This window comes from Opisthocomus hoazin, chromosome 2 (assembly GCF_030867145.1).
Source record: "Opisthocomus hoazin isolate bOpiHoa1 chromosome 2, bOpiHoa1.hap1, whole genome shotgun sequence".
Classification (NCBI taxonomy): Eukaryota; Metazoa; Chordata; class Aves; order Opisthocomiformes; family Opisthocomidae; genus Opisthocomus; species Opisthocomus hoazin.
The window spans coordinates 14,201,325-14,225,769 of NC_134415.1; the positions used below are offsets into that span (position 1 = coordinate 14,201,325).

Sequence of the window (24,445 nt, forward strand, 5' to 3'; positions counted from 1 at the left end):
CAGTTGCCATAGGGCTTACAGTAATTTATGCAGTTCTTTCCCAATTGCTTATGTTGGACTGTCAGGTGGAAGACAACATGTGAAAATAATTCTAGCTCAGCTTCTAACAACAAAACTCTTGAAACTTTTTAATAAATAACATATACACAAATACAGAAAATGACAAGGTGACTGTTGCAGGAGCAGCAACAGTGCAATAAATGTACTTACTGAAATAGATAACTTGATTTTATCAGCTGCAGTCAGTGAAATAGATCACTTGATTGTATCAGCAAATTGAATAGTATTTTGCTCCAAGATTCACCATTAAGACAAATAGTATATCCTGCTAGTTCAGAAGTTTCATATGTTGTCAAAAATATATTGGCTAGTATATTAGCAGGGAAAAAAGTTACAGCTTTGGGTTTCCCATGATCGGTGACATTTATACATAGCATGAGAACTACCTGGTGGCAATTTTTAAATTCTTCAAAGATGATAAAGCTAGGGATGATGGAGAGTCACTTTCAGTGTCTGAAGAATAGTTATATTTCTTCCACAGTCTGCTTTGTGGTACAGGCTTAAAATTAGAATAGTCTCATTCTGTATGACCTGAAATTTATCACATAATGCATTTATTGAAGGGTCAGTTACAATAAAAAATTGATGAAAAACCCATAAAAGTTAATTCTTATCTATATAAAAACATACCATGACAAAGCAGAAAAAGTGAAAATAGGCTTCTCAGTGGTATACATCAGCTTCAATGACTTGACCTCATGATTTTGCCTTAACTGAAGAAGATTACCTTTACTTGATTCAGCCACTTTCTATGAAAAATGTTGACTTTTCAGGAAATTGCAAGCATTTTCAATGATCAAGAAACTGGATATGAATCTGTTTGGTAAGAATTATTATTTACTAAAAGACTCAGTGCAGCATCTGCACTTGCTTCAGAAGTGCTAGTAGTCTAATGGTCTATCTTCAAATCTTAGTTCTTACAGTCCTTTTAAAACTCACAGAATTTATTAAGTCGTTTCCTACCTCGTAATGAGCAGTGGGAAAATTTTTTTCCATGTCTAAAGACAGTACAATTCACCAAGCCTTCCAAGTATTGATTTTGTTGAAGATAAGCTTCAATTTAAAGTTTTTCAATTGTATACATTGAGAGTTTTGAAACAGATTTCAAAAGAAAGACTGCCTCCTTCATCCTATTATGTTCTTGCAGTCTTTACTTTCAGAGGATTCTCACCTTCCTTTCAGTGAATACGTGTTGACAGTGTCAAAATCTTCACAAAAGTGAGTCCTGAATGAGCTTCAAGCATTTTTTCAGGACCTAGATGACATTTGCAGAGTCTATGGCAAAGTGAAGACAGGATGACCTCCTGGTGCTCTCTCTAAGGTGAAATTGCTTTGCAACTCAAAATAATACTTTGTAGGCTCAATTGACATGACAGTCCTTGAGATACCGGTAAACTGCTTGCTGAGAGAACTGACCCTGCTTCGGCAGGAGAGTTGGACTAGATGACCCACAGAGGTCCCTTCCAACCCCTACTATTCTGTGATTCTGTGATTCTGTGACTTGCCTCCAAAGTTAATTCTGACCCCGAGTGCCTAGAAGAGGTCACTAAGGGCTTTTCCATTTCTGCAGTGAAAGGCAGCTTTCCTCTACGCAGAGATCTCTCTGTGTGTCCCAGACTCATAATATGCAGTAACTGGTCCACAGCTTCTCACAGCACCATACTGCACCACAAAGGTAAAATATTTGTAACGACAAGTTTTAGCTTTGCCAGCTTTCTACTGGTTAGTGTATAGATGGCAGTTGTTTATTACACCTTTCTTACTGAAGATTCACTGCAGCTGAAGTGTCAGATGCAGCTGACTTTTTTAAAAGGAGTTTTTTGTTTAAAAAACCATTCCTTTTCAGTCCATAAAGTACCAGAATTTGCCCCCTGCCACATTTTTCAAAATCCCCATGTTTCTTTTCTATGGTTTTGTTTTGAAACCATGTTTGGAAAAAGATTGCAAAACAGATTAAAAAATTGCAGGCAATAAAATCTTGGACCCCTTGGACCCCCCTCCACCAAACAGAGCAAATCCTGATATTTCCTGAACAGGTCTGCTTTGTACCTCTCTGATGTACACATTTTGCATTCCCAGGTAGATGATGTTTGTTTAAATAGCACTTTATTCTCTTTGAAACTAGGGAAGAAATGCTATAAAAGACGTTACCATATACCTCTTGTCTTCCCTGCTCCTGTCTCTTCCTACTACAGCAGCTAAAGCAGACCTTTTGTGAGGTTTTTGGAAATGCCTTTCTTTCTGTTTCTATCTCTGATTACCATTAATTGGAATAAAATCCTGGCCCCAGTGGCTACATTTGTGCTGCTAAGTAACATTAGGCTGAGGTCTACTTTTCGGCCGTGAGGCCAAATGACACAAACTACATCCAAACTCCAAGGCACTTGACCTTGTGCCTTCACTGGGCCCCATATGGCTGTAAGGCAAAACTGTTATTTTGTTTGTGTTTCCTTTCAGCCTAAACTGTTTGAAGTAGTGTGGGGATTATGTAGCAGTTTCTCAAAACACTGTTTTTATAGCAGGAACCTGAAATTATGCTACATGCCTTTGGGTGTTGCATGGAGGCAGCAGGGGAGTTTGAAGATATGAAGCCAAAAAGAGCTGAGCTGGGGTTTCACACTGGTTAACACAAGGTGTATTCTAAGGGAGATTGCAGCTGGCCAGGAGTCTTGGAGGTATTTTCAAAAACCCTCTACCAGTTTTGCCAGAGTAAAAAAGAGCAGTCATCATGCATTCAGCACAGACTGGCAAATACACTGAAACGAAATGAATTCAATTCCTGATGAATGCAAGGCTCAAAGCGTTGCCAAACAGCAATGAGGAAGAAATTGTAGGAATTGGAAGATATGTTCTGGATGTATCTGTATTTTTTTCTGCAGCCTAATTAGAACACTCTGCCCTTACAAATTTCCAAGGGCTTAGAAACAGGTTTGTCTGTTCAGCAAGCATTGTTAATAGGTACAGTTGACCCTTATTCATTTATTTCTTCTGCCTCAGGCAAGGTATAGCCTTTCTTAATAAGTGGATGTCTTTGATCTTCACCTGTAAACTATCTCCAGCCTGAGCTCTGCAGTCATAATTCTGATGATTCTTCACTGCTATAGGTCACATTTGATTTTAGTAGGAGACATAACCCTTAATCAGAGATAGGGAGGAATTTATGCATTTGGACTGCCTCTCTACATCAAGGTGGAATTCCATTGTCCATTGTTTTTGTCTTCGTGAAGTTGAAAACTTAATGCCACTGTATTTTTCCAGCCTTCTGAAAGTAAATTTTAACCTCCCTCACACTTGTACAGCTCAGTTAATTTCAGTGGAATTGCAGAGATTTTTACAGAGTTCGTTTTGCTTGCTTTCCTCTCTTTGGCTGTTTAGTACTACAGAGAAATCTGATCCATAGCCCTGAGCTATAGACTGGTCTGAAACAAAAAAGAGGAGAACCGAACAAAAGAGAGTGTCAGCCTGGAATGACACTATTTACATTCTTTTCACTGGACTTTACTTGCAATCCTTTTAAACAAAAAAAGTTTCTGTATTCGAGATGCTGAGCCTGATCCCTGTCTCTTACAGTTCACTACTGATAATCGAGAGAAATTTTATTGATTCCAGTGCAGTCAAATCAATGTAAGAGAAATTTAAATTTGGCCTATTGTAGGCAAGATATAAGGCTACAGACTGTCAGGTGTTTATGTAGTCCAACAGCATTCTATTTTGTACAGAATAAATAAATGCAAAAAGATCCCTATCCTAACCCACGTCAAAGCAATTGCTCGGATATTAGCATTCAAGAAATTCCTCATAGCATGAAATCATTCAGAAACTACACTGAGGTCAGGAAAAGATTATGTGTATTGTTAACAGAGAACATTATATTACATGTGGAAATTCAAGAATATTTATTATATTAGTCCAGATAAATGTGGTTTAAAATGAGCAATGAAATGCATAAGAATAAATATAGTAGAGATTAAACAGAGACTATGTTTTTTATCTTTTCTTCTTGCAACCACTCACTTTTCCAGGTCAGTGATTTCTCCTCATCCCTTGCTAGCAGGTGGAAATTAGATTAACATCTGGAAGGAAGACAATCTTGAAGGTGTTTCCTTCTATCTGATACTGCTAATGAGACTCCTGGGCTTGACCAGAGTGCTAGGGACTGCATGTACGTGGTAGAAGATGCTCTCTGTCATTTTCACTCTAGGTTTTGTGTCATCATCTGAGCTCCAGCCTGTAGCATGCTTAGTGTTGGAGTAGCTATTATATATGCCACAAAATGGCCTCCTAAGACATCTGGCAGGAATTGTACATAAAGGACCAGTCTGTGCAAGAACTGCCTTTTTTTTTATGAGTATTTTAGGGACCAGAAATATATGTGCCATTGAATACAGAATGGTGAGAAATTTCTTCCAAAAAGAAAGGTAGCTTTTGTGACATTGGAATACACTTGAAATTCTTTTGTTTTTAACGATTGTTTCACATTAGTAAAAATCTGACCCCTCTCCCCAAAAATCTGAAGCGTGATGGAGGGGTTTTGTGCCAACAAGTGCTCAACTTTTCCAAGTATATCAGATGATATATCAAGAAATACTATATTATTCCACTAAAATAATCTTACAAAAAAACACAAACAAACAAACAACGAACCCCCCACCATTTTTTTACCTTAATTTACAGTGATTGTTTTAATTTTTTTAATTAAAATTGAGTTTTCATTTGGAAAGTTAACTCAGGTTTTAAAACACTCAGAAACATTTTAAGAGGCTGAAACTGGAAAGAAAAGATCCTCTTAAAACAAAAGATTTAATTTTTATGGCATAAATAATATGTATTTACTTGTCAGCTCACCTGCAGTTTCAAGAATTTCCATTTTTGACTCAGTTAATTTTTTTCTAAATTCCCCAGTAAACAAAAAATCCATAATTGCCTCAAGCATTATTTTTAACATGCTTTCCTATGTCTCTCTGTAGCCCTTCTTCTGTGTTCAGAGGCTAGGAACTAAAGCTATTTTCTGCAGAGTATTTTCAGATGCCTGTGTAATGTAGTCTGTCACTGAGCTCTGCAGCCTGCAGTCACCGACACTTGCAGAAGAGCATTTTGTGACACACTTCTTTTTCTACTTTTCTGTGTCTCTGCTATGTTCACCTTTTCCATTAACCCACCCTAATGGTCCCATCAAACTCAGTACCAAAGCTATCTTTGATTTCAGAAGGATCAGGGTCTGGCTAGTGATTAACATGATCTGATCGCCTTGATGCTGTGGAGCAATAGGGTGCTAAATGTACAGGCTGGAAATGAACTGCTTTTCAGTGGGATGACATTGTATGCTGTCACTTCCATATCATCAAGCAAAACTCATTAAGAAGGGAGTGAATTTATCAGCTTTTCTTCTTTTGTTACCGCTGCACTATTTGCTGTCAGTAGTGGTTTGTCTACCAGCTGAAAAAATGCAAAAAAATGAGATCCAATGAAACTGTGAAGTCAAATGCAGATTTTCAACCACACTGGTTGTATTAATATCAATAGAGGCCGCACAGCTGAATACCCATTATACCCGCCTATAGTGTAAGCCTCAGAAACTATTTCTGTGTTCCTTTTGCTGCACCAATTATAATTAAAAGAGAAATCTCACCAGCTACTTTTGGATCAAGCTGTAGGATTTTGTGCAAGAACTGAAGCAACAGAAACTTGCCACATCAACAGGAGACTGAGAGGGACAAAGTCTTTACACCTAACTCAGCCATGGCTCCTTGTGAGGTCTTAGACAACACTTGAAAATCTCTATAGACCCCAGATTTTATATCTAAAGACATGCTTCTGTTTGCAATATGTTTTGAAATATGTGAGGCTACACGGTGTAAGGCATCTGGATAGCACAGGGTGTCCCACTGTTGTTAATTATCAAAACGTAATGTGAAAATTTGTGGCAGACAGTATGCAGAAACAGAGGCATGAAGAAAGTAACGGGGCAGCAAGAAGAAATAGAGAAAATTGATGGCGATAAAAAAATTCAGTGTGTTTAGGGGACAGCGTAAGTCTTGAAGACTTTCATTTAACTCAATTCAACAATCTTTGAAGAGAAACTTTAATTCAGCTTTGAAAGCACCTTTTCTGATTCAAGGTCTTCATATTCACTATTTTTTAAGTAAACATGTCTTAGATTGTCTAGTAAATGAAATTTCTCTTTGTTCCGAGCGAGCTTATATTTCAAGAGATCCTCAACTCCTGAGGAAAAGAATGAAGTTGCCTCCATTTATAAGTGCTAAGGATCCAAAGAGTCTAGTCTAGTTCCTTCTATTTTTATAAATGTTCTTCAAACATCACCACTACTTATAACAATTCTTAATACACCATCACAGCAGCAAAATAAATACCTTTTTATTTATTCCTAACTTCAAAAATTTTCCTTAATAAGACAGATACTTTCCTCTGTGAAAAAAATATTTTTTGTAGTATGGTTTTAAAAGTGCATATACTTTGTGAAAATATGATTAAAATATTAGAAAGTAATTTTTTTTAAGCTTTCTCAAAATCTTTACTTCTTAACTCAAACCTTTGTCTGTATCAGTAAAATAAGAGCATTACTGATTTTGATATGAAACCTTAAGGGTTTAAGATGATCTAATCCATACTATTTAGAGGAAGTCAGTCAATAGTTTTGCTTTTGGAAGTGAGTATCATGAATCCATACTTTTGCCCTGGAAGGAAGATTAATGAAGTTACAATGGACAAAAAGAAGAAAATGAAATAAACCACCAGGCCTGTAGGCTGTTAAGCAGCTTGGTAGAGTCACTGAAATCAGAAAAAACCCTCTTGTTTATACTTCACAAAATGTGTTAAGAAATTGTTTAAAAAGACATTAGAGTGATAGTGGTATCATTACCTATCACATAACTCCTCCAAGAGATTTCTTCTTCTGTGGATATTTTTTCACTGAAATCTACACCCAGGCAAACATCTAATGATTACTATACTTTTCTGGCTGCTGGCAACATTATTACTGTATTATGCTCCCAATAGTAGGAGATTATTGCATAGTGGGATAGCTCCTAGCCAGTTACTTAACTTGACTTAGCAGAAGAGCCTTCTAGCTTGTATCTAGTGAGGCACAGGTGTGAGGAGATGTCTTGCTGGCTTAGTAGAACTTACTTTCAATCTGGTGTTCATTTTTTGGAGACAGGGCAGAGGTAGGTGGTCTGTTGCCTCCCCAGGATCAAATCCTGAGGTATGGGCTCAGAGAGGTTATGAAGGTAAAAGAACCAAAAATGCATCACATGCAGATGCATTTAAGGAGTAAACCCCAAAATCTTGTACTTGGGAACAGTCTGAAAATGTAGGTATCTAAGAAAGGAAATAGTCTTCTATCTCTACATGCCACTGAACTGCAATAATCTGTTTTGGAATTGGTAAATGAATTTCTTTCTTTCTATTACATGAAATAATCCCCCTCATATAACTGCACCTTCTGCAAAGGTTTCTAGTATTAGTTGGAGTGATCCATAATGAGAAACTCTTATTCAAGTCGTTGTTTCAGGCAGGCTGTGGGACAAAAGGAATATGCAGGGAGAACGGACTTTCAGATGAGATCTTACTGGGACCTTCTTGTTTTAGGCATGATGAAGAATTATCCAATGCTAATCTCAATACCAAAGAAGTAGCAACAGAGAAATTACTGACCTACTTAATGTTGTTATGTTTATCTAGGTCCTATAAGATGGTAATACCTAGCGCCCATTAGCTCTGAGATTTCTTTTGGGGAAATTCTGTAAAACATCACTGAATTTGATGACAATTCTTGGTGGTCTACTCCAAATCTCACTAAAAAAATAAAAAAGGAATCTAGAGGACCTTAAACAGCTCTTGGTAACTGTTTCAAAGAAATAAAAAGCCTGAGTTGTCATAAATAAGGACAATAGTTTTTGTTGTCTCTAATGTAAATATTGATATTATTTTTGTCACTAAGAGTATTATAAATACACAGGTATATTGATTTATACATTAGATCAACTAGAATTTAGCCAACAATAATGCTCCCTGTTTTTTAAACTAAAAACTTTATAAATATTGTATGACCTTTGCAGCACCTTAAGCAATCAACTCTTTGAACTTCTTTGAATTTTGTGTTTTGAAAGAGGTTTTCTTGCATTTCTGTCTAATTTATTTAACGTCTCTTTAGAGTACCTTCTGTTCCTCTCCTGCCCTCTGAAGATGTACCCAGCAGATTTGTCTGTGCTGATGACATACTCCCCTGGAATTTTTCCATCTTGAACCAGGTAAGATACATTGATTTCTCTTCTCCTAAAATAAATAATATGGCAATTCAGGGTGATACATATTTTGGTCCTGTCAATATGAGTAGCACGCTCTTAGCTCTATTCACAAAACATTTATTTATATTGGGATAATCTATTCCTGCAGGAGTTGGAAACTGTTTTGAAAACATCTCAAATATTTAGCTTTAACAGAAAACCATATAATGAAAAATCATAGCAATACTATATCAGCATAAATTATTCCATAGCAAGCATTTACTGTTCAATAAATTAAATGTGCACTTTGTTTAACCAACTGTCAAACAACTGTTTTGAAGTATACATAGCATGGACTTTTGCTATTAAATTGAAAATTAGTATATCACACATGTTCTGACCTTGTGGGTTTCCTAACAATGTGGGTACGTCAAATTTCTGAATGAAGTATACATTCATGGGAGTAGCACGTGAGCCTGTAACAATAGTACACATGAGGAAATGTTCACTGATCTGTATTTCACACCCAGAGGTAATAGTGGCCTTTCAGCTCCATACCATCTCTTAAACTATTACATAATCTATTCATTGCAGAATTAGATGTAGTAACAGATTTCCGTCAAACCATCTTGCTTTGCAGAACTTTTGGAGCAGCTTCTTAAAAATAAACAACAATATCAAGTAAGTCTACCTTTATCTCAGTTCACTGAAGGAACCCTGTTAATTTCTTATTTCCTTGTCAAAAGGATTTCTTTATGGAATTGGTTTACATGCAATTCCTTTTTTTATCTGTCCTCTTAATTTTTCAAGTGGTTCATCTAATAGGCATGACTGTAGGGGGCTTGATGCTTCCAGACGAATTATCTTCTTCAGGAAAGAAATGATGGATGAATTCCATGTCTACTCCATGTGTAGCAGTAGATCTTCCTGCAAAGTCATCGTGTCTCACGTTCTGTTTTTCACCACAATGTTTAGTTCTTTCAAATGTGAATAACCTGTCCTGGTTTTATGAACTGCAACTCTTCTCTTTCTCTGCCCTCCTTCTCCTTACATGTTTACCCATATTTGTTTTAAGAGCAACTGTGGTTATAGTTTTGAGGGTCTTCAGTGGCAATAAATAATTTTCTAATTAGTTGTCTGGAAAAACACCATAAATATTGACTAAAATATTTTTATTTTGAAGATTATCTTCAAATTGGGGAAAAATTCTTAAACTTATTAATCTGCGTTAGAATTCAACAAGAAAATGTCACCCAACTATCTCACATTATAATATATTTCATGCAATTTTTTTGTCACAAAATAGGATAGGCGAACCGTTAGGGAGAATGGGTATCCAGTCCTCAAAAAATATATTGTGATACAGAAACAACTGGGAAGGAAAACAAACTTCATTCTGATCATGGCCTTTTTTATTCGTTACTTGCCTCCCTCAAGTTATAGAACTAGTCAAAAAAAGCAAAAAAATGTTACAGAAACTTTCTCTTTACAGACTGCTGAGGGAAGTGAGATAGGTCTCTGCAGTACTAGAAGCCTAATAAGGGACTATGCAAAAATGAACGGCAAAACTGAGGAACCTTTTCTAAGATACCTGTTTTGCATATTTGCAAATAATGGCTAAGTAGTCAGTCTGTAATTAAAATATGCCTTGATAGAAATAATTCCCTTTTGCTTCCCTAAATAATCCAGCTGGCTTCATCAAGGGCTAATGAAATCAACTTTCTATGTGTTGATAGAAATACTTTGGTATTTGCATAATTAAAAAAAACATATTCATTTTGATTGGTTTCAGCTGTAGAAAAAGATGCTGAAGGTGTAACATTTACAATGCCCTTTTGTAGTTATGCATTATCTGTAAAGGTCAATGGATGTTATCACATTGTCACTGTCCTCTTTGCCATTAACAGCGTTATTGTTTTTGTCATCATCCAGTTGTTTCTAGACAAACTGTCTGAGTTAAAATCCCATCAGAACAGGCAGTGTGTAGGCTTACCAGAATATGAAATCTTTGCTTCCACAGCTTATACGATATTGCATTACAGTGGCTTAAAGAATGCGGTAAAAACAAGCCAAAAACCATTTGAAAAGAATGCCCCCCACCAAAACCAACTTCCTTTGTCATTCTGGCCCCTGCCAAGATACTCATATCAGCACAGACACATAATTTAAAGAAATACAAACTCACTCTCTTGAGAGCTGCTCAGGCTGTAGAAGTTAAGCATGCCTGAACACCTCTGTTAACAAGATGTTGCAGATGGGTAAAACAAAGAAAAGGGAGGGATTCATGCAATGAGCTAGTTCTTGTATAGAGAAATTATTTACACATTTCATATTTATAATATGTAGATTAACAATCCGTCATTTATTTAGCATCATAGTTTGCATGTAATCTATTTATTTTCTGTGGAAAACTCACACTACAGTTCTACTAACCTGAATTGAAACACACACAAACATTGACAGGCAAGGATTTATTAAGTGTATAAAAATCTTCAGGGTATCCTGAGGGAATTGCTTGCTTTGGTGAAGAAATAGGACAAAATCTTTCCCACCTAACTTCCTCTTTTTTTTTTTTTCTGTTGTCTACCCTTGCAGTAATATGAAGTCTGTGAACTTCATAGAATTTTCTGAATTTCTCTTGGTGCTCTTTTTTTCTTTTTTTCTTTTAGTTAGGACAGAGTGCAATAACTGTAATTCATTGAGGTACTTATTTAGTGTCATGTCCCCGCTAGGTTTCTTTGATAGGAAGATACCAGTGGAAAGACTCCAGGAAAAACAGCAGTGACAGAAAAAGGAGTGTTTAAACTTTGAAGGAAATGATGAGGAGGGAAGGTTATCTATTGGCTGGAAAAAAGTTTTGCCCATCGTTTGTAGCCAAACTGTTACTTCCAGGAGTGGCTAAAAGACAGAGAGAAAGAATTGACAGTGACAACCACTGGGCAGTCACAGCATCTTCTGAGGAGGCTGGTGGTGTGGGGGAGTGGGATTTAGTTCTTGAATGTGCTGGACTGAAAGCAGACAAGTTCTTTGACACTTGGCTGGCAGCTCAACACTGCAAATGCCCTTTAGTAGCCTAAATACTCTTCTGTAAAGGGCAACATTTTTGTTGTGTATTTCACCTGAAGGTGTGCCAATTTTCCTGCTGTGTTGTGTTTACCTGTTCTTGTTATATTAATAATGCATAATTCCATGACAGCAAGCATTATACAGTGAATGAGGGGAATTGCTGGCCTTTCAAATTACAGAGTCTATATAACTATGATAAAAAACTCTTCAGCCAAAGGAATAGTGCTGTAAAACTGGATCAACAGAGAAAATTAGGACAGGAGTGTAGAATGGAAGAAAGGGATTTTTTGATAAATATATTTAATAAAGTAAATGCAATTGTGTTTTTCAATAAAAATGACAGGTGGTCAAATCTGTCCATGAGGGATCGAAGAAGGGTAAAAGAGTATGAGCTGCACTGGCAGCTTGAATTTCTTTGAACACAAAGCCTGTATGCACTCAGCAGTGCAGAAACTTTCCTTCTGTGTTAAAGTAAGATGAACACTCATCATGCCTGGAAGCAGTTGTGTGAACCACAGTGCCCAACCGTGTCTAACTTCTAGCAAATGCATATTTACATCACTGCTGGAAGCTCTTAGGACTCTTGTTGACAGCACGTATCCCAAAACACAGGTAAACTGGTACAATTCCCAAGCATATCATTTTGGGGAGCAATGTGAGCTCCCCGGACACCTCTGTAATGGGGCAGAACAGACCCGGCTTCTCCACTGCTCAGTCCTGTTGTATACTTGGTGTAACAGTTAAAACTGAGATGGCTGATAGGACTATATGTCTGAGAGTAATATTAACATGGAATTTCCCACCAATGCAGGATCATGGCTGGCTGAGACAGTGTCTCACAGGAGACCAGTATCAGTGAGACCGGTGGAGGCTTACCAGCAGTGGGAAGCTGCCTGTAGCATAGTTTAAAATTACTCCCTTACTAATGTTTGGCTAATCTTTTCTATTAGAAGAGGCTGTCGTCACTGTTTCCCACAGCATCCTCCTGGAGAAACGAGCTGCTCATGGTTTGGATGGGTGTACACTTCACTGGGTAAAACACTGGCTGGCTGGCTGAGCCCAGAGAGTTGTGGTGAACAGAGTTAAATCCAGTTGGTGGCCAGTCACAACGGTGTTCGCTAGGGCTTGGTTTTGGGGGCAGTCTTGTTTAATACCTTTATCAATGACCTGAATGAGGAGATTGAGTGCTTCCTCCGTAAGTTTGCAGATGGCACCAAGCTGGGTGGGAATGTCAATCTGTTTGAGGTTAGGAAGGCTCTGCAGAGGGATCTGGACAGACTGGATTAATGGGCCAAGGTCAATTGTATGAGATTCAACAAGGCCAAGTGCTGGGTCCTGCACTTGGGTCACAACAACTCCATGCAATGCCACAGGCTTGGGGAAGAGTGGCTGGAAATTTGCCAAGGTGGAAAAGGACCTGGGGGTGCTGGTCATCAGCTGGCTGAACATGAGCCAGCAGTGTGCCCAGGTGGCCAAGAAGGCCAACAGCATCCTGGCTTGTATCAGGAATAGTGCATCCAGCAGGAGCAGGGAGGTGATCGTGCCCCTGTACTCGGCACTGGTGAGGCCGCGCCTCAAGTACTGTGTTCAGTTTTGTGCCCCTCACTGCAAGAAGGACACTGAGGTGCTGAAGCACGTCCAGAGAAGGGCAACAAAGCTGGTGAAGGGTCTGGAGTACAAGTCTTATGAGGAGAGGCTGAGGGAGCTGAGGCTGTTTAGTCTGGAGAAGAGGAGGCTGAGGGGAGACCTTATCACCCTCTACAACTACCTGAAAGGAGGCTGTAGTGAGGCAGGTGTTGGTCTCTTCTCCCAAGTAACCCGTGATAGGATGAGAGGCAATAGCCTCAGGTTTCATCAGGGGAGCTTTAGATTGGATATTAGGAAATATTTCTTTACTGAAAGAGTGGTCAGGCATTGGAACAGGCTACCCAGGGAAGTGATGGAGTCACCATCCCTGGAGGTGTTCAAAAAATGTAAAGATATGGCACTTTGGGACATGGTTTAGTAGGCATGGTGGTGTTGGGTTAATGATTGGACTTTATGATCTTAGAGGTCTTTTCCAACCTTAATGATTCTATGATTCTATGACATTGAACTCTTCATGTTCAGTCCACAGATTTTGGGTGAAAAAAATGAAAGGAAAAGCTCCTCAACTAAAGGTGAGCATAGAATGGAAGGAAATTATAAACCTACCTCATATGAAACAAGAGATGGGATTTGCCAAATATATTATTTGTTGTGACTTACTCAGCTTTAATTTATATATAGTTGAATTTACCAGATATTATAGGACACAAGAATGCAGACAGGGACTTCAGAGTGAAATGATGAAGCCTTCCACATCCAACCCTGGTGTAAATATCACTTAAATATCATCCACTGAGTATATTCTGCTGTTTCATGTGAACGAGCAAGTGGAAAAAAGATGTTTGATGGGAAAAACTTTTTGTAGGAAAGCTGACAGGGAAGCTGATGATTCTTTTTTCAAAAAAAGATGTTTGTGTGTTCCATTGGCAATAGTCTTACAAGCTTTATGCCAAGATTAATAGAATTGTCGTGACACACACATCGGAGTTTGGGAATCTTAGGTTATGTGATTAAAGGGTAGTCATGGAGAACACAAAGAATCTGTGAGGATCAGAGAGCTATGGAAGACAGAGGAATGCTAGTAGCCTAATCAAGGAATATAGGACACCTCCAAGTACAGAACTGGCTTCAGTTCTGCATGCACAGTATTTCCTCTTGAGGCAAGAAAGGAGTGAACTAGGGACTTTCAAACTAGGTTTCAAAAAGCAGTTTATTCATGCTCTAGGACAAAGCATTACAGATCAAGCATTAAAAAGGAGAAGCCTTGCAAACAGTCGCCCTACCTTCTGGGTAAATCAGACATTACCTACTGGTTGTGTGGAACCCTGGGCGGTGCAAGTTTGTCAGATTTCCAGTTTTTGGCTTTGTATACATGATTTCAGCAGAGATGTTTCTTTCATCCTTTGCCTTCTTGATTGGTACCAGAGTAAGCCGGTATAAACAGATTTTCTCTGGAGAGTGAGACTTTCTCCGGACTTGTTTGGTATTCCTGTGGTTTTGCATCAAGGAAGCAGGAACACACATGCATAGAATGTTTATAGTATTGAGCTGAAAGACTTTCTGAACATTCTGTGTGTCCACAGTTCTTGCTATATCTCCCTGAATAATCAGCTTTGAAGTTCACATGTTCCCAGGAGCTCACATCCGTCATATTGCACACTGAGCCTTTGTTCCTCATCTCCTGCATGACCAGAGTAAAGGCTTTTAATCACTTGCTACACATTTGGGGCTGGCAACCAAAACTTCAGTATCACAAATGTGATATCTGTATACACCAGACGGCAAAATCTTTGAACATTCAATTTTATTTCCTGACCATTTGGGAGCATTAAGAACTCATGGGGAAAGAAATCATTGTACACTAAAAGCACCACATAAAATAAGGACAAATGCATAAATGATTTCTTAATTAAATCAAAACAAACCTTTTCCTATTACATGCCACAGGGAAAGTGCTTTCCAATTTAGATGAGCTTTTAAAACATACTGTGACATGTTTGATTCAAAGCAATACTGTACGTTTTATTTTTCAGAATATTCACTTTTATAAAAGGAATGCGCAGAAAAAGAGGTGGCTTGCTCACATTTGGCAGGAAAATGAAGCCACACAAGCTTGCTGGTATAACACATAAACCAGTGCATTTTTTATCAGTAGGACTGGATTGCTTTTACACATCTGTGTAAAGGAGAGTATTATCTGAGGAAGGAGCGTGGGGAACAAGTGGGGATAGGTCAAGCAAAGGTAGAAGGTGAACCAGTACATCAGACTTTCAAACTCAAACGACAGGGAGATCATGTTGTTACTACAAACGCCTAGCACCAAAGAAAGTTCCGTGTGTAGAAGAGGTCTTTTTCTGCATGCCATTATCTGGTAGTTTTTATTCTGGAGAGAAAGTATATATGCTTTTCAGTGCTTTATGAAATGATGAAGAGCAGAAACTATCACTGAGCACAGATTTTGCTTTGAATCCAGATTCATGTTGCATTTACATACAGAAAGAATATTTAAATACTGAACTGAGGCAGCTGTGAGCATTTTTTAGCGTAAATAATTTGAAAGATAACTGATAAGAGTAAGAGAGACCATGACCATGGGTCTTTACAAGACCAAGTAAAGTTTGCCACCTTGGAGATTTATGTGGAACCCAAAGATTTGGTATGAAGTTCTGGCCTCAACAGAATTCAGTGCAGTTTTTCCTGTTGACTTTGCTTGGGCTCAGGTCTTTATTTTCCTGGGGACTTAATACATAAAACTCCAATATGTGAAACAATCAGATACTTCCTGCTTTCAAAAAATGAAATAAAAAGTGATTACAGACCTGAACATGACCAGCTCACATTGCAAAAATGATTCATGCGACATCATGCTTATTGATGGGTGGAGGAGGGAAGGATTTTGTATTTTGATCTTATCTTGGTTATTGCAGTGTAAAGAGAAAGGGTGAATAAAAAGCTACCAGCCCCCACATCCCAACACTGTTATTTTGTGCTCTGTTCCTTTGAAATGACTATGATACAGTTCCTATGATCCTTCAAATAATTGAAATGGTGTCTTTTCATAATGTCTTTGCATGGCACAGTTTTTTGTGAGCCTTGGACAAACACATATGAATTGAAGATAATTAGACATGTCCACGACTTTTGGAACACTGCAGACATTGCTTCCTTAATGGGGAGTAATTCTGAATACAGAAGAAAAAAAAATGAAAGATAGTTCAAAGTATATTTGTTTTAAATAGGCAGTAATTTACTTAGGCTGTTGAAAAGATTTCTGTTTTCAAGACAAATTTACTTAGCCGGGGCCTATAGGATGTTGTGAGGAGACCTGAAAGGGCTTTTTCCACTTGTTCTGCTCTACCATCTCTCTCTTTTCACTGCAGTCCCCAGAAGGGTAGTTTGATTTTGGTGACCAGACTGCCTTCGAATCAGACAGAGCCAGCAGACTGCCTTTCAGTAAAAATTCAGATTGCTCCTCTCTGTGCTTGGCAGGGCTAAACATCTCTGGGACATGGTGAAGGCAACTGTATTTGTTTTACTATACCAGAGGGCACTAAAATAACTCTTCTGAGCCAACGCTCTGTCTATCCCAAGAATATCATTGCCCAGAAAGGCTGACAAGCTGAGTAAGAAGAGGAACGAAGCATCCTCAAATCCATATATTTCACAGTGATACTCAAACTCACATGTGTCTTATGACCCTTGTCCCTGTGGAGATCATAGTCAAGAAGAAAATTAACAGTTCTGGAACAGAATTACGTTGCCACACAAGAACACGGGCTGTTTTATTACTGGTTTTAAAGCAACTCTGTATATTATTGTGGCATGGTGAATGCCCAGTTGCTGAACTTTTATCCATGTGACTTTCAGCAATACTTTTCTCCCACCGTCATCTGTGGTCCTACAGGACAGCAGGAGTACTCATACCCAGTACTGTCCCACCACTTCCTTGTCTGAAAAACTACTGAAAGCCTGAGGCAGCTGTCGGAGAAAGATGACAGGTTACAGATCCTAGTACCTACAAGAGACACAGTTAATGGTTTAGCAGGGGATTTTCTGAGTCTGGCATTGCAACAGCTCCTCATAACTATAAGTGCAGCAATGGCAGCACTAGTGGCATCCCTCCCTAACAGACAAAAGATGTCCTGTAGCACACTAAGCAAGGCAGGGGCAGCTGTCACCATTGCTTTCCCCATTCTGCCCCCTCTGGACAGCCACTTAGGAGCTAAAGGCATGCTCCTCCCAAGGTGCCTAATTCGCAGTCATGTCAACATACAGGCCTGTCAATAAAAGTAGAATTCCAAATGACAGTGGAAATCTCCTTCATCTGCAACCCTTGCATCAGGTCAGATCATGACAGTCTCTTTGTACAAAAATCAGCATCACAGTCTGACATTCATCTTCATGTAGGCGTCTGCCTACATCAGCTGCCATCAGCTCGCTTTGAGTATTGTGGAAAGAAATAGGTACTTTTAGGGTAAGATTCACCTGACTTATTTTAGATATCCTTTTCAGGATGAAATTGAATCCAAAAGTACTTGTTTCACTCCAGTGATTACAAGAGGAATTGGGGTGACTAATGCAGAAACAAGTATCTGTGTCACCTGATGTGTTTTGCCCAATGTTGGTGTCATGCTGAGCAACAGCAGGGATCAGTGAGACTCTAATGGGAGGGTGAGTGGATTAGAAGTTTTCCTCATGACTTGGGATTGATAAAAAATAGCCAGGAGAAGTATTTAGATTTGCATTTCTCTCCCCTCTGGACCACCAATCCCCAGTATTCTCATGCAGAAACCTGTTACCCTTGGACTCAGTGGAGGGTATACCTGATGCTAATAACAAAAACAGAAGAGGAAATGAATATGTCACAAGCAAGGAGTGATGACAAATAAATGAGGGACAGAATTTCTCATTTATGGCAGCATGTTTTGGGACACTCCCCGTATCTTTTTCCCCTAGAAAAGGCCTCCAGAGGAGTCTTGTTTTCATGGAGTCATCTCTGGTATCAGATCGGTATGCTGGACTTTCCTCTGCATTTCTCTGTGCGACTGTTCTGAGAGAACTGCAACGATCCCTTCTGCCATGGCAGTCTGTGAATAGTCATTTGTCCATGGAGGGAAGTAGGGTGGTCAGAGGTATCAGTCCTGTTGTTCCTCAGATGACTATATACAGCATCAAGTTTGGCCACAGTGATGGGCAGATGAAGAGCTAAGTAATTTTGATCATAGGATCGTAGAGTCACAGAATGCTTGAGGTTGGAAGGGACCTCTGGAGGTCATCAAGTCCAACTCCCCTGCTCAAGCGGGTTCACCTACAGCCAGTTACCCAGGACTGTGTCCAGATGGGTTTTGAACATGTCCAAGGACGGAGACTCCACCATCTCTGTGGGCACCCTGTGCCAGTGCTCAGTAACCTTCACAGTGAAAAAATGTCTGCTGATGTTCAGACAGAGCCTTATTTGTTTCAGTTTGTGCCCACTGCCCATGGTAGTGTCACTGGGCACAACTGGAAGCAGCCTGGCTCTGTCTTCTTTATATCCTACCTTCAGATATTTGTATATGTTGATAAGATCCCCCCTGAGACCTCTCTTCGCCAGGTTAAACAGTCCCAGCTCTTAGTTTTCCTCTTAGGAGAGATGATGCGGTCCCTTAAACATTTTAGTGGCCTTTCACTGGACTCTCCACTATGTCCATGTCTCCCGTGTGCTAGGGAACCCAGAACGTCAGAATGTCCTCAAGGTTTACAATAATTTATTCTGACACAGTCTGGGCTTCTGGGTAACCTACTCAAATTCTCTTAATTTGATAACAAGTTTTGGTCATTTGCACTTAAGCCAGTGATGCTATTATTTAATATTTCTGTTTATTATTATTATTATTATTATTATTATTATTTTGTATTATTATTATGAGGGCTCCAGTGGGAGCTCAGTGGGACCCACTCAGTGCAAAACAGCTATATAACTAGCAGATATGCCAAAGTGTTGTCATCGGTGTTGCTCTAAGACTCCTCAGTGAGGAAACTATATGCAACTTGTGCATTCAGTGTTTTACAGGTGTTGTTATAAGAATATTAGAGATCTGTCAGTGCTAGTAGCAATATACCTAATATTTAAATGCTGAATAAGCAGAGTAATACTACCCAACTGATTATGTCCAGCAGAATTATATTTGAGTGCTTTGTTGTTAAACACTATCTCAGAACATTAGCCTAGATGGTAACAAATGTCATTTGGTTAAACTTCATGTGAAACACGTGGGGAGATTTTAAAGCTGGAAGGTGAGTGTGGGTTAAAAGCCTGACCATTTGGCTTCTTACGATCACTTTATAGTTCACCAATAAAAAAGGAGCTGCTGCTACTGCTGGCTGTGGCATTCTGACAATGCCTTTTTTGTCTCTGGAATGGCTAGGGAGGGAGAAAAATAAAACAATCTTGCAGTATCTGCTGCATCTGTGACCTCCATCACTTTACACGTGGACCTCTGCTGAGGTTGCTAACAACTTCTGTGCCTGAGAGAAGTGATCCTTCTTTGGACACTAAGATGTTTTTAGGCAAACAACAACATTTGGCTTTCTTATTTTTTCAAGTAGACTGGGCTTTATCATTTTTTCACATGTAAGAAAGTATATATATTTTCTGATATACCAGTGGAGCTGAAACTGCTTTATGTAATTTCCAACTTGTTAGCTCTCCTGGTAACAGCTTTAGTGTAAAGAATGGTGCAATGGCAGCATTTTGTATGTTGTAAATATTGTAGAAGAGCATTATTATGTACAAGAGTATTTCATAACTCTTGTATGAGTTTTAAGATATATTAATCCAATAGTTTCTGTGTGGTATTATTACAGTACTATTAACATGCCATGTGGGCACTTCACCAAAAAGCCTACATTCTTGAGGTTTTTAACAACATGTTTTCTATAAACAACTTTGGACACTGCTTGCTAATTAGCTAGCAACATTCAGAGAGTCATCAACAATGAGATTATTTGTGGCAGGTGCACTTCTGTTATTTATTTATGTAAGGCTGTCACATGAGTTGAAATTAATTTGTATTCTTCTGTGACTCAGATACTGCTTTTTGCTATTTGTAAAAAATATACAAGAAAATGGTTTGCAATCTTCTTGTATAACCTGTTAGATATCCAGAACTCTGTCCTCTGTCTGTTCTAAAGGCAAGTGACATAAAAAGATTTTTTTGAGCCTTCTTTTTTGGTACTTTTAATGATAATCATATTACCTGCTTAGAAGAAGGCATAAAGCATCCTGAACAGTTGGATCTGCTTCTAGGTGTTAGTGAACAATCTATTGAAAGCATTTGGGACTACAATTTTAAAAATCTCTTTCAAAATTTTGGAAGACAAAGCCTGTCTCTTAGATCTTCCTAAAAATTATTTATAATAAAGCCATGTCTCCACTTGTCCTTCATCAGCTGACTAAGAGAATGACAAACTTGATGTTTTGGTAGACAGATACCTTGACCTATGAAACAGTAATTAGATTTTGTGGTTATTGCTCTCTCCTGCACTGACTTGGCACAGTCAGCTTAGGCAGGGGAGGCGAAAAAGAGGCAGAAGAGAAAAAGCAAAGCCTTTTTTAAACTTAGAAACATTTGTGCATGAGTAACTTGTGTCAGCAGCAATGCAGTCGGTTAGACTGTTACAGTATGCTTTGCAATCATTTACTTTTAAATAAATATCTGTAACATCTAACAATTAGGTACAGGTCAACTTTGAACTCAGGATGCAGTAAAATGAGAAATAGTGACTGCAGTCAAAATAAATGCATAATTATAATATCCCTTCAGGGTCATTCAGGTTTAACTTGCCATTTATGTCTCAAAGATTTTGAACTTATTTAAAAGGAATTTGAACTGTGGACAAGGATTTGTTGTATCTGATAGACCTCATATAGCATATGCCAGTTGGAACTGGGGACAAGTTCATGGAAAGCTGTGTCCTTCTCAGAGAATTTTCAGACTTCTTAGCAAATCATTGAGTTAACGCAGTATTGCTGCCTTAGGAGAAATATTGTTAATACTTTGGACATATCTACATTTTTTTCTTTGAGCAAAGCAATTTTTAAAATATTTTTTTATGGTGTTATTAAGTCTGGCCTGGAGAAAAGCACCCTTCTGTTTGTAGAACAACATAATCCAGTTTTCATCCTTCTTTAACATTTGCTAAGTAGAAATAAAAAAATGTAGGCTTTATTACCTGTTGGAAAAGTGGAGTTTGCTTTGAAACAGATGACTACTGCTATAGAGGCCCTTGCTTAGAGTGGGGAGCAAGAAACTGGACCCAGCACTCCAGATGCGTCTCGCTAGGGATGAGCAGAGAGGGAAGATCACCTCCCTCAACCTACTGGCAGTCCTCGTCCTAATGCAGTCCAGGATGCTGCTGGCCTCCTTTGATGCAAGGACACACGTTGCTGGCACACGGTCAGCTTGTTGTCCACCAAGACCCTCAGGTCCTTTTCTGCAAAGCTGCTTTCAGGGAGGATTAACCTTATAATGCCAAATTTGCTTTGGAAACTGTGATTTAAACTCTAAGGCTGAGATCTGCACTAGGGATTAAATGTATCAATGTGAGTGTTGGAGAAAAAAAACCTTTAGGCACTGAGCTGCAGAATCTGAGATCCATGGCAGGGAGGCGTGCAGTGGGTGTACAGAAGATTAAATGCCTTGGAATACCACCAGCACATTTAGTGAAATACTGAGGATTAGCACGTCCTCCTCTTCTCAATCTACTGAAATTTCTTTCCCAGAGCCTGTTAAAGGAGGCAAGTGCTTATAACAGTTTTCTGAAAAAAAATTGAGCAATGGTCACTTTCTCCTTTTTTACCTTAGCACCGTGGTTAGGGCCCTTATTCGGTGTTTTGAAGTGTCAGCTCTAGGTCTTCCATTTGTTTGAGGGTGATAACTTCTCAGGAGAGAACTCTGAAAACAAGTTATAAGATGAAGTTCTTGCACTTCACATAACAATATTCAATATTCCCTGGGTATGCGAGAGCAGGCGATTCTTCTGCTTTGTGAGTCATCTGGGAAGCAGAGGCCTGAACCTCACTTATGCTACCTTTCCCTCCCTTCTCTTTCCCTTGTCTTTAATTGTTCAATACCAAGTGTGAAAACTTCAAGAGAAAAGGTAGAGAAAACCCTTTCATAATTTGAAAATTATGATGCTTTGCCCAACTAATGGATGTAGGTCACAGATACTCTGCAAATTTCATCCATAAATCTGTTTGAAGAAACTATTTTTTACCACACATTCGTACAGTACTTAGGAATTTCAGTCTAGACTAATTAGGAGTCCAAATTCTGCAGATTGCTGCAGCAATGCAAGTAGTGACTACCGCTCTTGAAACTTCTCAATTATTTTTGCTTGAATTGTTACGGTGCATTTCTCCCCACAGAATGACAAAGCAGAACATTTGTGTCATGATCAGGAGAAGAGAAAAAGCTTAGGGAAATAGTCTTCTTTTTAAAAAGGTAATTATGTTTAAGGGAAAAGAGCAAGATGTCAGAAAGATTTTCTGTAAAAGATCAGAACATGAGTAATAATAATAAATGAGTTAGGAGTGCCATAGTCCCGAGATGGACACTTCGTTAATAATTGCCTTTAAAAGCACATAGTTGAAAACCAAACAGTTGCATAGCATATTAGCCTCAGTAGTTTGACATGAGGCTGGTATAAAATTTTAATTCTTGATGAGTTTGCTGTGAAAGTATTTTTATGTATAACTGCATCCCTTTATCATAGCTGTTAGGGGTAAAATTCTAGGTTAAATCACATCTTGCCTGCTCTAAGCTATCCATCACTTCCTAAATGCTTTTAATTATCCTGGAATGAAGATGTATTTTCCAGGACCCAGCACCAAGGTGGCTTCCTGAGGTCAGGGCAAAGCCTGTGCTGTGTGGGATGGGACGTGTACCACTTCACCAGTCCTTATTGACTGTCGGTGCCTGCGGTGCTGTTACAACACCTTGGAAGACAGCATTTCTTGAAGAACTTCTGAGGTAACGTCAGTATTGTGTTTACTGTGACTAAGGTTTAACATGCCTATCATAGTTGTTCTGTTCTTATTTTGTTTTCTCTTATATTTTGTTTTTGTCTGGGTCTTTCCTCCTATTGTGTTTCAAATGGATTCTTTCTTTTTCACTGACCACAACCAGCAATTAAAACTCTCACCTTCCTCCATTTGTCTTCAGTGAATTCATGGTCCTTCATTTTTTTATGTGCAAATCCATGGTCTTCAAAATATAGCTGCAGTGACATCTGGATAACCCTACCAGGAATGTAAATATGGTAATTACAGTCAGCTTAAGGACTAAAAGTTCATGTGAAATCTGCATGTGCTGAATATTGTGGCACTCTTAAAAAAAAAAAAAAGTGATGTGGCATTACACAAGGCACTCACTGAAAATGCAGTAACTGGCTTCTTGAAGACTCTGGGCACATGCCTTTTGAGGTTCAGTCACAGATTTATCTGTTCCCTACCTGTGGACATATTGTGAATTAGCTCAAGAATGCTTCTTGTTTGTTTATGCTATTTATTTATGCGATCTCTATCACTATGCCCACATAGATTTCTGTAAGAACAAGTTGCAGTTTAAACCTCTGTGGTTTGCCTGTGGCCTGTGGAAATTCTCCCCACAAATGCTGTGCCCATATATGCAAGGGCTTCTTAATCTTTAACTCCAAATCAACTCCTTAATGCTAGACAGAATTTCAGCAAGTATGAACTGGAGTAGTCCCACTGATTTTTATGAAAGTATGTCAGTTTACAGTGGATGACAACCATGATATGAAGAAAAAGAAGTAAAAAATTAAGTATTTCTATAAAGAAGCTCTCTGGAAGAAGCCCTCCAGTGCAGAGTTACTTTGCACCATCACCCTAAATGTCCTTGAATGCAGCCTCACCAGCCTGGAGAGAACAACCAACCTTACTCCAGAGCTCCCTTCTCTGTTGCTGACAGCCTAGGCAAGGAGGAGTGCTTGCAGGGAAGTTCAGGGCTGTTGTTTCTTGGTTTTATTGCTGGCCTTTTGTATCTGTTGCAGCCCTGTGTAAATTAAGGAGGTCTTTATGCTACTCTAACATGACATGAGAAGAACATTCCTGCAAGGAGCTAATATACCTTGATGAGAGCTGGGCAAGCAAATCCCTCGGGCCACTCTTGCAGTCTGGTCACAGACTCCGTTGAGCTTCACCACTTCTAAGCTCATTAATACACCCGGTGGGCCCATCTAGAGGTGGTTCCTCAGAAAAGGTATAAAAAATCTCATTTTGTCAGGTATTTATATAATTTATATGTATACAATTATATATAACATATATAAAATGAATTTAATTATATAATGTATTTATACAATGTAGGTCATCAGTAAGACTTGAGACGAAGTGTGACTAAAATTATTCACTTTGAAAACATTAGATCTTTGAAAATATTATCAGGGCAAATATAATCCCCAATCACCAAAGCTGCAAGCCA

General features: G+C 38.7%; 1 long non-coding RNA gene across 6 annotated transcripts in view; it reads left to right on the forward strand.

The window, feature by feature from the left end:
• Nucleotides 1-24,445, forward strand: part of LOC142360451 (uncharacterized) — a 246,112-nt gene that overhangs the window by 167,742 nt on the left and 53,925 nt on the right. For 5 of the 6 annotated variants that reach the window (XR_012763045.1, XR_012763048.1, XR_012763047.1 and 2 more), the window contains 3 exons: nucleotides 8,234-8,330; nucleotides 8,947-8,987; nucleotides 22,808-22,972. This is a non-coding gene — a long non-coding RNA (uncharacterized LOC142360451). The remainder of the gene's footprint in view (nucleotides 1-8,233; nucleotides 8,331-8,946; nucleotides 8,988-22,807; nucleotides 22,973-24,445) is intronic. The other variant, XR_012763046.1, reaches the window with a different exon arrangement.